The 13,617-nt window shown below is 43.2% G+C and overlaps 1 protein-coding gene across 1 annotated transcript in view; it reads right to left on the bottom strand.

Annotated features, from left to right (window-relative positions):
* The window catches only part of APBA2 (amyloid beta precursor protein binding family A member 2), a 63,020-nt gene that overhangs the window by 27,619 nt on the left and 21,784 nt on the right, over positions 1-13,617 (bottom strand). The window lies entirely within an intron of this gene.

Raw genomic sequence — 13,617 nt, 5'->3', positions numbered from 1 at the left:
GCCCATAAAACATCTGGAGAACGTGAGTTTGGGGATGTCTATCTGGGTAAACTCCAGATGGCACCAATGAGGTTGATGAGCTCCTACTGAACACACCAAAGAAAGAAAAAGAAAATGTTCATCAATTAGTCATACTAATTATTTCTTCTCCCAGAAAATATGAAGCAAGGAAAAACGATAGAGACTGAAGAGACACCATTCTATATTTTAAAGGAAATCATCACCATGGATCTCTTAAGTAGAGAACTTGACTTTCTGTTGCATCTTATCGCACCCACCATACGTGTCTATAAAATTAATACACACCTTGTTCATGCATTAGAAAGGAGTGAAGATCATAAAAAAAAGGTGGCAAAACAATTGTGATCAGAGGGAATAGCATCATTATAAGCCTAGGTAAGATAATTTTTTAAAAAATTAATTGAAAATTAAAGTTTCAAAAATCCCTCTACTATGGAACCAACCACAGTGACTTTGATGCAGAATGCTCCTATTAAATCAAGTGGTTGAACGTGCCATTTAAGGCAATATTGATTTATCACCATAAACGTGATTAAAAAGGGAGAATAAGCCGAGATTCTTAACAGAAAATACTAATGAGTTGCCTAGTTTTTCTCACTGATAATCGCTTTGCAAAGCTACCTGGCCCTTTAATCTTAGTCAAGTTGACAACACTTGGAAAATTAATTCCTCTTTCATTTAGCACACAAGGATTTTTAACATCAACAAGTGGAAGTGGTCACTCTCAATGAGGCCTGGAACCTTGGCAGATTAAAGAAAAGCCAACCAACCACAGAAAGCAGCAGATCTTATTTCATTTTAAGATGCGGTCCAGAGGGGTCTACTGATAAACTCTTAGCTGGATTATTATTCTGTTATTATGATAATAATATGACTCTTACGATCATAGAAACAATGTTTATTTATTTAGAAAATTTATATACCCATTTTAAATATGCAGCTCTGGGTGGCAACAGACCCACACAAAAACAACAGTAATCAAAAACTCATAAGCCGTTAAAATAATTCAGTGGAAGAAAAGATGATAATAACTGAGCCCCTACATAACAATTCATAAAAACAAACGTAGGTCGATTGGGTTTCCTGAGATCCTGGCCTAACGCGTGGGGAAAACAACAGCAGTTACAACTAAGCCTGTCTTGGATCAACATCACAGGAAGTTGTTTCAGGCATTGGGGGGGCTGAAAAGGTGCAGTGGTGAAGCTCCCCCCCTCCAAAAGTCACACAATCACAGCCTTGCCTTCTACAGCTGCCGCAACCGGAGCAGCCCTGGATCTTGATCGAGGGAAGTCTAACCATGCGCAAGGAATTTTGTAGCTCAGGGTCAAGATGTTGGTGACTTGAGTTGACTTGAGACATCCTTGTTATTTCTCTTGGCAACAATATGGAAGTGCCATCCTGCCTTCTTCCAAGACGTCTCCTCAAGTTCCCAGGTTTACAGGTCTACAGCCCTGGGGTTTTCTGATAATCTTCCCTTCAAGCACTTGGAGATCTCTCCAAGCGTTCTATGCAAAGCCAGGGTTGCCACACCTTCCTCCCACTCTACCATCCACTGAAGCTTGCCTCGATGTACCCACAGTCACACATCAGTATCAGTAAGGAAGGCCTTGAAAACCTGGTTTTGTCATTGAGCCTTGGGCCCCGGATGTATGGCTCAACCCACATCATGGTTGGGCTAATTGTGGCTGTTGGTTGGTTTTTCTCAGCTGCTCTAAGTATCATTTGTAATTTGGTTATGTGGTTTTTATCTTGCTTTTAAGTATCGTTAGCCCAGGGCCACGCATTTGAGATAGGCAACCATACCAATTGAATGAATAAATAAACAACTAAACATTGCACCAGATATAAATCAGGAAGAAAAAGTGAGGCATTTTCTCAAACTCCTCCAAGCTGAGAAGCACCATTTTGCACACCAAGCTCAATAGCTTTGGCCAGCGTGAATGCACCAAAATGTTTTTGGCTTATGTTGACCATAGGCAAAAGAGCCTCTCCAGATCAATGCTGCAGATAGAATCACATTGCCAGAAGAAACAGATCCAAAGCCATCCTGATCCTACAAAATTTGGAATAACGATTCCAAAACAAAGAAAGATTTCCTTCTTATTGCACCATGTGCAATAGGAGAGTGGCAGTGAGAATCTCATTAACTTCCCCCCAACTCAAGAAATGATTGCGTAGCAATTAAGAACAGCGATTGCAAGTCACATTGATTAGTTATACCTGAAGCGTGCACCTGAAAGACAAAAGGAAATCAATGCATAATTTGATTTCTTAATTTCTTTGCAGTCCAATTTAAGGCGCAGGAATGAGATGGTCTTGCAGGCTTCGTTGCCTCAGCAGCACGGACCTCATCATTCGCCTTAAAAACTCACCACTCAGTAAGTTTCCTTTCTTTGCAATTAAAAAAAATAAAGAAATGAATGCATTGGGCATAAACGTTGGACTAGCACGGACTCCTTTTTCTCCCCAACCCATCAGGTCTAAAACACTCCTCTGCTTGCTGTCGATGGGAATGTTAAGTCTGCCTCCTTCAGACAATAGAGATGAAAAATGAACTTCTCCAGGACTCAACATTTCGCCCTTCCTCTGGTGTCTCTGCCTTGTCACACTATCACCCAGCTAATTTAATTCGGCGGGATTTGCATTTATATTATTTCATCACAACGTTGAAATCAGAGTGGGCTTTTGCTTTTCACTTCTGAGCAACGTTTACCAGATTAGGTTATACAGAATCAGCGGTCATTACAACACAGCAATTACTCCTCCAGTTGTCACCGAAATATAATCGATTCCAACAGCTAGAAACCTCCTGTGTTTGGGGGGGGGGGGCAGGCGAGAATGCAAAGAACATGCATGGTGGTTGTAGATATTATGGGAAAATATATATGCACTTCATGTGTTTGAACCAGTCTAGCATCCAAGCATCTCTTCTGTTGGTCTGGACAGCAGGAGAATTTTCCAGGTAGGATAGGAGGCTGAGTGGTGAAGTGGGAAAGACATGCTCAGGAGATCCCCATGTTCAGAGTAAGTCTATGCAAGGTATATCAGTGTTTCTCAACCTTGGCAGCTTGAAGATGGGTGGACTTCAACCCCCAGAATTCCCCAGCCAGCATGGCTGGCTGGGGAATTCTGGGGGTTGAAGTCCACACGTCTTCAAGTTGCCACACTTGAGAAACAATGATCTATAGACAGACCAACTTGAACATCTCAGAGCAAAGTACTCAACATTCTTGGTACCCAAGCAACTAGCTTTTTTATCCAATTGCCTGATTATTTATTATGCATTTCTCATGAAAGAAGGTTCAGCCAGGTCAGGAGATCCCCATGTTCAGAGTAAGTCTATGCAAGGTATATCAGTGTTTCTCAACCTTGGCAGCTTGATGGCTGGGGAATTCTGGGAGTTGAAGTCCACCCATCTTCAAGTTGCCAAGGTTGAGAAACACTGATATAACATTACTCATTCCCAAGCTAGTTTTGTGCTGAGCATTTCTTATCCATCTTTTAACCATTCTGCTCAAATGGTTGGAAAAGAAATTGGCTTCCAGAGACTTCCTCCTCCCCAAAGCAGCAGCAGCTGATGGCAGTGACATTTTCATGGATGTGGTATGGAGTCCTTGCACTACTGAGTCACAGCTGCCAAAATTCCAAGGAGCCTGGCAAAAGTAGAAGGAAGGAAGGAAGGAAGGAAGGAAGGAAGGAAGGAAGGAAGGAAGGAAGGAAGGAAGGAAGGAAGGAAGGAAGGAAGGAAGGAAGGAAGGGAGGGAGGGAGGGAGGGAGGGAGGGAGGGAGGGGTTGGAAATGCCAGTGCTCTACCAGAAGCCCTGTGCATCAAATCAAGCCATGCCAAATTCCTGGATGGTCCAGCAGCTGTAGAGGATAAACTCCAAGACTACAGAGAGGTGGAGAAACTCTCTATGCTTTGTGACTTTTGCTGTCATAAAAGCTACAGAAAATTGAAAGGAAAAAAAAAAAAGAGGTTGAGGTCTCCCCATGGTCTCCTTAACAGGAAATTAATTTCGAGGTGGTTTGCACTCCTTTGATCTCTGAAAAAGCTCTCAATTTTATTTTTTTATCATTTTTTTCCAGACTTGATGACAAAGGTGACCTTGTTATCCGGATAAAAAATTGCTCAGACAGACTGGAACCCATCAACACGGAATGCATACCAATGAGGAAGTGATGTGGACGGATTCCCAGATTCCCTGGTGTTATCGGCATGATCTACTGGGATAACAGCTGCATCAGAAGCAGTCCAAAGAGAGCAGGAATTAAAACAGCACACCGCGTTGCAAATGATAGCTGTTGCGTTCTCCCGACTTCTCTGCTCCCTTTCACATTGTGAATTCCTTTATACCTCTAAAGATTTTTGCTTTGGTGATTCGGGGGAGGAAAGATTCCTTTTTAAGCCTAAATTGTCTGCCATCAAGATTACCTTGGTCCTAAACAGAAGACCAAGGCATTTGATCTACAGCTGCACAGTGATTGGAGTCATGCTGCTTCTGGTGGTCAACGCTGCGTTGCGTTGGTCCAACGCAGATCAGTAAGTTTCTGGAGAAGGTGCAAATCCCCTTGGATTTTGGAAATGATAAATGTGGCTCTGGGACCAAATTATTGCTTTTCCTGCCTTCCTGCTTCCAGATACATTAGATGGCAACTCCCATCATCTTCCCCAGTCTAGTGCCAGTTTCATCAATCCATTTTGACCAGTTAGTAGAGTGGAAACAATGGGGTTCCACACTATACAGTTCTGGCAAAGAGACAAAGAGATTGAATTACTTCCACCCACCTTCAGAAGTGGATTCTGGAAACTGAAAGAAAATCTACAGTCTGGTCTGGGTGAACGGAAGGACTGGGTTTATGGACTGTTAAGATCAGAACATAATCAGGTTGAGCAGCATTTTGGAAATCATTGGGAAAGAGCGATTTGGGGTGTGCCAAACTTTCAAAAGCAGCTGTGTCTCTTCTTGGGATCCCATAGCTATGTTATGCAGCTGCCCCACAGGCCTGGGAAAAGGGGTGGCTGTTTCCAAGAGTTGCTAGCAAGAATGCCCAAACACCATTTGGGGATTGGATCCAGAGCAATGCCCTTCCCTAGGAAATAAAGCAACCCACCCAGTAAAACAGCCTTGCATAAACAATGAAAACTCCAGTGTAAATCCTAATATACAACCCGAAACCCTTTTAAACACAAAGGGGGGGAAAGATCTTTCCCACCCTGTCCCAATCATATGAATTACAATTTTAAGAATGGATCTCCTCCACCCACACAACCTATTTTGCATTGTTGTCCCACACATTTTGACCCTCAGCGCCCCACACAATGGTTCATGTGGCAACTGGCTATCAAAAGTTGCCCGTTCCTGCTTTAGCGGCTTAGAGTAGCTAGTGGATTGTAAAATGTAAAATCTGGTAAAATATATTACAGTTGTCCAACCTGAAGGTGTCTGGGCAACACATGAATGATGGAGACCAACCCCAGTTTCTCCAGCAGTACGCTTGATGTACAAATGGCTTCTGTCTCATTTTGTATGTGCCATTTTTAGACAAGTGGTCTAGCAAGAACCCACGTTAGCTTCACTTTAAGGACAGTTTTCTCTTTCATCTTCCCCAGCAACTGCTGATGTTTCTACTTTTAAGCACATTCGGTATCCAATCAGCAAAGAGGCTGTATTTTTACTGCATTCCTTCCTACTGAGACTGAACAACTCCGAAAGGAAAGATTTCATCTGTGCCACTGGAAACCTACCAGCCAGACCTTAATAAAAAATGGCACTTTTTCCCCCAAACTTGGTTAGAGTTTGTTTTTCGTATTGTTAAACAGAGAAGAGGGCTCCTCTCTGTGGATTTCCAATTTGCAAGCCACTTCACCCATGGCTGAGGCAGCAAATGAAAAATGAGAGCCGTAGCAAATTGTTCTGTTCTGTCACCACGAAAGCAGTTCTTTAAAAAAAAAAATTAGTTCTGCATAGCTCGTTATATATGACATCCTGATTTGCACAGAGGATAGCAGCTGCTTTATCTAAACTATATATAACGAACAAAAAGGACATCGGTAAAGCTGCCACTGCTTTTTTACTGGCTCCAACATTACTCTTGCTTTTGAAAGAGAAGAGGAAACGGACGGTAAGAATAGAGGCAGTTTATATATATATATATATATATATATATATATATATATATATATATATATAACCCTCACCCAACCAATCCATTTTTTTCCTATTTGTATTTGGTTACCATTTAATGCACCACTATTAGCCGAAGTCTGTAAGATTACAGGCCCTTGAATTATCGCCACAGGAAAGAGCCATTAGCATTTAGCGTTAGACTGCACAGAGATTTTAATGGAATCCCAGCAAATAAAATAATAGCAGAGGAACTCCAATGGGTCCTCAGCTGAGAAGGAGGACGAGTTTGCAGAAGGAAAAGCTATTTTGTTGTTCCTGGGGTGCTATTTCTATGCCTCATCTCTGAAAAACAAATGTATGAACCCAGAGAATCTGTGTAGCAGTTCTCACCAGCCAAAGTGCTAGATGAACCCACCAACACTCTCCTTCCATTCTTACTCAACTGTCTAGGCCAGTGTTTCTCAACCTTGGCAACTTTAAGATGTGTGGACTTCAACTCCCAGAATTCCCCAGCTAACACGGCTGGCTGGGGAATTCTGGAAGTTGAAGTCCACATTTCTGAAAGTTGCCAAGGTTGAGAAACACTGGTCTAGGCTTCCAATTTATCTAAAGTCTTCCTTCCCCAAAGAAGGCAGTAAGTCACCAGGAATAGAGACCTGAAAAAAGGGTGACAGTCTGTTCAAAGAAACAAAAGGAGATTATGACATCTCCCTTTCACTAGAAGGTGAGAGAAAAGATGAGTTGGGCTGAGGAACGAGAGAAAGGAGTCAACCGTGTTCGTCAGACAAGTCTGGCAGCTTCACAGTTGGGTGATGTTTTATTGTCCCCTGACCAACATAGTTTCCAACCTTCCAAATAAAATATTTTTTCTACACATATCAAAGCATTTAGTGTTTCAACTCATAAAGTAGGCTGAATTTTGTGAACATAGTAGCCCCAATATCTGTGCAAATTATGGAGGTTTGGAGGCTACTTGGAACCATATTCATTTGGATAGGAAAAGGTACCTATTTAAGATTTTCTTAAAAAAAAAAAAAAGTCCACCAAATTTCTGTCAGGGAGAACAGATGTTTACTTGCAAAATTTTCCACTTTGGATTCTAACATTTTCCAGTTCAGGTAGGTCTGGGCAAAGATCCTGCTTGAATTTCTACTCCAAGCATAGACAATACAGGGCCATGTGAGAAACATACCCATGGAAATTTCCCTTGGTACCCACCAGGTTTTTTGTCCAATCTGACTTCTACAAGTTTTTAATTTACAACATAATTAAAGGGAAAACTGGCATGCTGTAAAGCAAAATAATTAACTCTACTGAGTTGTTGTTATGAGTTGCATGGCAGGAAAGAAGGAGAGAAGGAAGGAAGGAAGGAAGGAAGGAAGGAAGGAAGGAAGGAAGGAAGGAAGGAAGGAAGGAAGGAAGGAAGGAAGGAAGGAAGGAAGATACCTTTTCTCCCAAAGAGATGCCTCCCCACCAAGGCACTGTTAGGGGTAAAAAATGATGAGAAAGAGCAACCCACTGCTTTGCTGGAAATTGGGTCCACCTGCCCAGAGAAAGGAGGACAAAGGTCAGCTGGGGTGGTAAGATGTCTTCTGGCAGGGAGAATAATGGCATGTACCTCCTCATCAATTGGCCTTCCCAACTTTTTGGCCATGACCCACCATGGCAGCACTTTTGAGAACGTGCCTATGAGGTGCTTTCAGATTCCCAAGCTAGCCTTTGATATACCCAGATGTAATGGAATTCCTTCAGCCTGGGAAGTGACATTTGCAGGACAGTGTGGAACAAGAACAAATGGATATTCCATTCCTATCTCATAAACAGGGACCTTCAATCAAGAAAACGTTAGAAAGAGGATCAAAGGCATCAAGAAGGCTCCACCTTAATGTATGCACTGATGAAAGCAGGGCTAAAATATACCCATATCTAGTTTCCAAGATTCTGTAACCTGACCTAGTTTTCTTGCAATGAATCTGACTAACAAGACTTTGGGAGAACCTAGTTTTCTTGGTTCAGATGTCAAGAACCAAGTTAGGAACAGATCATCATGGAGAAAATCTCTATATGTGGTCACTAAGAGTTGACACCAACTGGATGGCATGTAATCAATCAATCAATTACTTAATTAATCAATCAAAGTTTTCTTTGGTTATCATTAGGGATTTAACAGAAGATGGCCCACCTCTGTTGTACTGCGATAGTCAGATGGCTCTCAGGGGCTACTGGAAATGATAGTTTATTGGTTTCCAAATAACCACAGCTCCCCGCTTCTGTTGTAGACATTACTGTGCTAGACATCTGAATGGTTGGGCTCAAGGTTGAAAAAACAACTACTTAGCAATAAGGACAGAATTGGAGTCAGAGACGCAGAGAGATGGTGGGCCAGTCAATTATCAGTCAGAGATGCTTCATGTTCTCAAGGGTCTCTTCCAACTCCATGATTAATATATGACAGCTCTGAGATGACTAGATATATAGGTGTCCTTCCAGGATTAATAGTGGAAAGGGATAATGTGTAATTGGTAGATCTCAAATTCAGTGAAATCAAAGAAAATCCATCATGAGACATGAGCCGATTAGCATTAGAAGATTATAGAACATCTGGGAAATATCTGTAAACGATGCAGCAGGGGAAAGACATTAATAATAATACACATTATTCCATTTAAGTAAATGCATTTTCCAAAATATTTCCCTTTTAAGACTGGCTAGTATTTTGGGACAATTAGCAGAGGCTTTATGTGGTTTGCAGTGCATTGTGTTGTCTTCTGTAGAGAACTGTTCCTTTATAAATAGATTATGTGGCAGGTGGGCCGTTCTTCAGCACATTCGCTCTGCGCATACGAAATCAGTTTTAGAAGATTTTTCACAGAGTCTCCAAAAGCCCTAATATGGTGCGCCCACAGACCCTTTTCAATTATTACACCTGGTTAGAAGATAAAACTGCCCGTCAATCATTTCAGCAGATAGGCAGGGTAGCTCTCCCTCCCGCTCCCCCTCCTCAAATGTCAGCAACATCTTTTATTATTATTAGCCCTACTCCTACCGCGCCAAGAGAAATACATCTTCAATTTAATCTCCCTCCATGACATGAAGGATATTAAAGCTAAACACGGGACTTGACTTACAGCCATTTCCCTTTTGGTCCGGAGCTAAAACATCATAACTGGCAGAAGCCGCGTTCAGGTATTCCAGCTACAGGATGATGGATTATGCAAGGAGGACAGAGAAATCACAGGTTATAATGCATTCCACACCTACCCACTCTCTATACTTTTGAGGGGTGCATCTGTGAAGAAACCCCTCTAATGAGGTAGGTTCTCTCCTGAGGCTCCACGCAGTGGGGAGAAGCTACCCACACTGAGTTGGAGTAGACAGCTTTTGAGAGACTGGGAGTAGCAGCTTAGCCTCCTGACCTTCTGAAGGGCATCAGGAGTCCACCTGATGTCTTCAAAAGGAGCAGGGTCTGTTTCTCCAGTTTTCTGATGGGGTGCAGGACCAGAACTAGAACAGGAGGACTTCCAGAGACAAGCCGCTCTGATTCCCATCCTTACAACCCCCCAAAGCTTGAAAAATGGGCCAAAATTATTTATTTATTTGTCCTGTTTATATGGCCACCCACCTCACTCACAAAACTCTGGGCAGCAGACGACAAAGCTAAAAAAACAATATATATGAAACAGTTACTAATATTGTTACTATTATTCAAAATCATTAAAATGATAAAAGGCACAAAGCTAAAAGGAAAAAAAATAGAAAAATGTGGGCGAAGGGCAGGTGTTAATTACACTGGAGCCATCTCAGTATTTCACCAATCCCCTGGGGTCCCCCGGCTTGATGGCCCAACCAGGTCTTGAGGGACGTCTGGAAAGCTACCAGGTCTTGAGGGACATCTGGAAAGCTACAAGGACCCCGTCTCACTTTAGGGCAGTGTTGTCCAAACTTGGGCACTTTAAGATGAGTGGACTTCAACTCCCAGAATTCCCCAGCCAGCATGGGAATTCTGGGAGTTGAAGTCCACTCATCTTAAAGTGCCCAAGTTTGGACAACACTGCTTTAGGGGGAAGAATATTCCATACAGTGGGCACCAGAGCAGAAAAGGCCCGTCACCTAGGACCCGCCAAGTGAAGCTCCCTAGCTGGTGGGACCCACAACATGTCCTCTTTGCTAGATCTGGTGGGACGGGCAGATATAACTGGGGAGAGGCGGCCCCTCAAATAACCCAGTCCCGTGACATTATGCATCAATTCTACCACCTTGCTACTAAATGTTGGTGGTAGGAGTTTGGCGTTGTCCCCCCTGCGTCGCCCATCGCTACCCTACAGCTCGTCTTCCTCCACTGATGGGTCACTCTCTACGCATATGCAGACAGGACACGTAGTGCCGATATCCTTCCTGCGAAGCCACTGACTGATGGGCTATCAGACACGCCACCAAGCGCCGTCCCGACGTCTCATTTAATCCTTTCTTTTCCTAACAAGCTGAAAGCTCGTAGCTACTGATATTAAATCACACAGCAAGATTAAATGAACAAGTGATGTCTGGAAAAAACAAGCAAACAAACAGGGAGGGAGCACCAGAGGAAAAACACATGTTGAGTGGCTGGGAGAGATGCAGAAACTAAAGAGTTTTAATTAAGAGGCGATCGATGAAGCCACGGGCACACTCAGCATGGAACAGGAAGTGATGGGAGCCGGTTTGGTGAAAATACACATTAGCGGGAGCCAAAAAGAGGGAGAACTTAGGGCTTTTCTAAATGCTGGACGTCAACGTTTCTTCTGCAAAGAACTCTAGTTGACTGGATATCCCTTATTCGGGAGTAGAGAACATTTGGTTGAACTACCACTCCTGGTCAATGGAGGTGGTTGATGGGACTTGTGATTTAGCAGTATCTGAACACCCAGGTTCCTCACCCTTGCCATTGCCTCCACAATGTGATCATGTTGTCCCCTGAATGTAAGGGAAAATATCCCAAGTCCTGAATCTCCTCCTCTGTCCATCTTGGCCCTGCTTCCGATGCCCATAAACATTTTGTGAAGGTCCAGGGCAGAATCTGGGATATCTTGCAGGAAGGCCACCTTTGGAGTCTGCAGTGTGGCTTACCGAATTGCACATCGTCGGATTTGAATGCATCATATCAGCTTGATTGGCACCTCTCTTGGAAATCAGGCATAACAGGGTAGAAACAGCATCCGGCACGAATTGGCTGCTTCCTGGAATGTGTGGGAAGGATGCGAACCCTGGAGGAGCAGCCGAAGTGCAGAATAGAAGCAATCTGTGGAGGCTTTTGCGCTGATTGATGGAGCTGCCAAGTATCTTCCTGCAGCCTCCAAAATTATGAGCAGGACAGATGGTGGAAGCTCAAAACCTGTAATGGGGAGGGGGGAATCCAACCCCTCTGTATGAAAAAGAAAAAGCAAACAAAACCTTCTTTTGATTATCTGCCTTGTATTTGTCTATGCACATAGCAGAAGGAGTTCATACTACTGATGTAGCAAATGAAGGGATTCAGACCCTGGGAAGGATATAGCATTAATCTAAGAGCAAGGAGGAAGCGAGTCTGAGCTTTCTTGCTCTCCAGGGGCTGTTTCCAGTCCCCTCAGTAATCTTAAATCAAGATGGTGAAACTTGCTTGGCTACTTTTCAACATCCTTCTTGTGTTCCTTCTTGTGCTGAGGGTTCCAGCCTCAGTTGGCCTGGAATATTTCCTCAGCATGAAGGTAGAAGACATCTGTTCACTCCCTTCTCCTACAAACGTCTGAGCCAAAGGCAGAAGAGTGTTCCCATTGGAAGAAAAAAAGGCATCAGGGCATCGGAGTCCTCTCCCACCATGGTCAGAATGGCACTGTACAGTAGCAAAATTCCAGCTGGTTGGTTCATCAACCTTGACGCCGTCAAGGTCGATGAACCAACCAGGAGCTACCTGATTCAGTCACACCAGTGGCTGACTCTCCAAGTTTGTTGTGATGTTAAAAGGCAGGTGAAACAAGTTGTTTGGAAACCTGAGGTAAAGGTCTCCAGTTGTGAAGGCTGCTTTTGGAATCTTCCCACCATGAAGGTTCATATTTTGGTTTTCTCATAGAATCACAAAGGGGCCCTTGAGGTCCTGAACGCCAACCTCCTGCTCAGTGATAGGACACAAATTCAGCCTTTCCTGACTGATGGAAGTCCAGCTTCTGATGGGACATTTCCAGTAAAGGAGAGCCTATTATCTCTCTGGCCCATTGGCTCCACCAGTCAATCTATTCCTACTGTTAAGAAGTTGTTGCTTTTTCAAACCATCAGCTGGAATCTGCCTTCCTGTAACTTCAATCTATTCTTTGTTCTCTGAAATCCAGCACTTTTTTTTTTCTTTCTGGCATCAGCAGAACATTCTTTTAATTTCTCCCCATATTTTTAGTTGGCCAAGTTCTTTTCCTTAATGGTAACATGTTATTGCTACTCTTTTTAAATGCATTTTTATTAGGCATTTTATTGTCCTGTCCTTATGTGCCAACCCAAGAGCTTTAGTTGAAGAGCATCTAATAACTGGTTTAATTAAAAAAAACCACGAAAACAACATGTGCCGTCCTTAATTTCTTAGATGAAGAGTGGGGAAAGTGAACTACAGAAAACAGCTTCTGCAAATTGGAAAGCAAAATGCAAGAACACAGATCTGTGGAACAAATAAGCATGATGTTGATGGGAAATTATGTTGCCTCTTAACTCCACAAACACGTGTGTTACACACGATACTCAATTCACACTCAATCACACAGCACGGATGAGCCACGGCTCTGGGTTATCACCCAAAGCCTTGTTTTCTAGTTGGCTTTGGGAACCCAAAACGCCACCTTTACCTACTCCCTGAACAGTTCTGAGGACCCAACAAGGTTACTTCCACCCAATTAGTCTACAGTGAGAAGGACAGACCAACCAGCTGGAGAAACCATCCAGGAGGCATACAGTGACAACAGCAACATGAAACTCCTTGAAAGCCACCAAACTATTCCTGCATTTCCAACCTGGTTCACACAGCGGTCCCAAATGACACTTCTAATGAGGAAGGGGCTTCTTAGCCAGAGACATACTGAGGTCTTTCTGCTCTGCCATACACCAACATTGCTCTTTGGATGGCCAAAGGCAATGGGCAGGCTTTGCCAAGGTGAGATCTTCCTGCACGTCGGTGCACCAAAGTGGTCAGAGCAGTGTTTCTCAACCTTGGCCACTTTAAGATGCATGGACTTCAACTCCCAGAATTCCCCAGCCAGCATGCTGGGAGTTGAAGTCCATGCATCTTAAAGTGGCCAAGGTTGAGAAACACTGGGTTAGAAGAATGAATCCAATGTTTCCATTTTGTTTCCCTACTGAAGAAGTCATTTCATTATATATTCATTAAAACAAGCTTGGTGCACGCACAATGACAAGCTTTCTTCACTGCCTGCTGCTTTCCATGGAAACCATAAAAAAGAAAGAAAGATTGAAGGCC

Source organism: Python bivittatus, unplaced genomic scaffold (genome assembly GCF_059951505.1).
Source record: "Python bivittatus isolate LINGU-HERP-01145 unplaced genomic scaffold, Pbiv_v1 ctg000530_np1212, whole genome shotgun sequence".
NCBI lineage: Eukaryota > Metazoa > Chordata > Lepidosauria > Squamata > Pythonidae > Python > Python bivittatus.
Note: the sequence above shows the minus strand (reverse complement) of the source record. Positions and strands in the feature narration are given on the sequence as shown.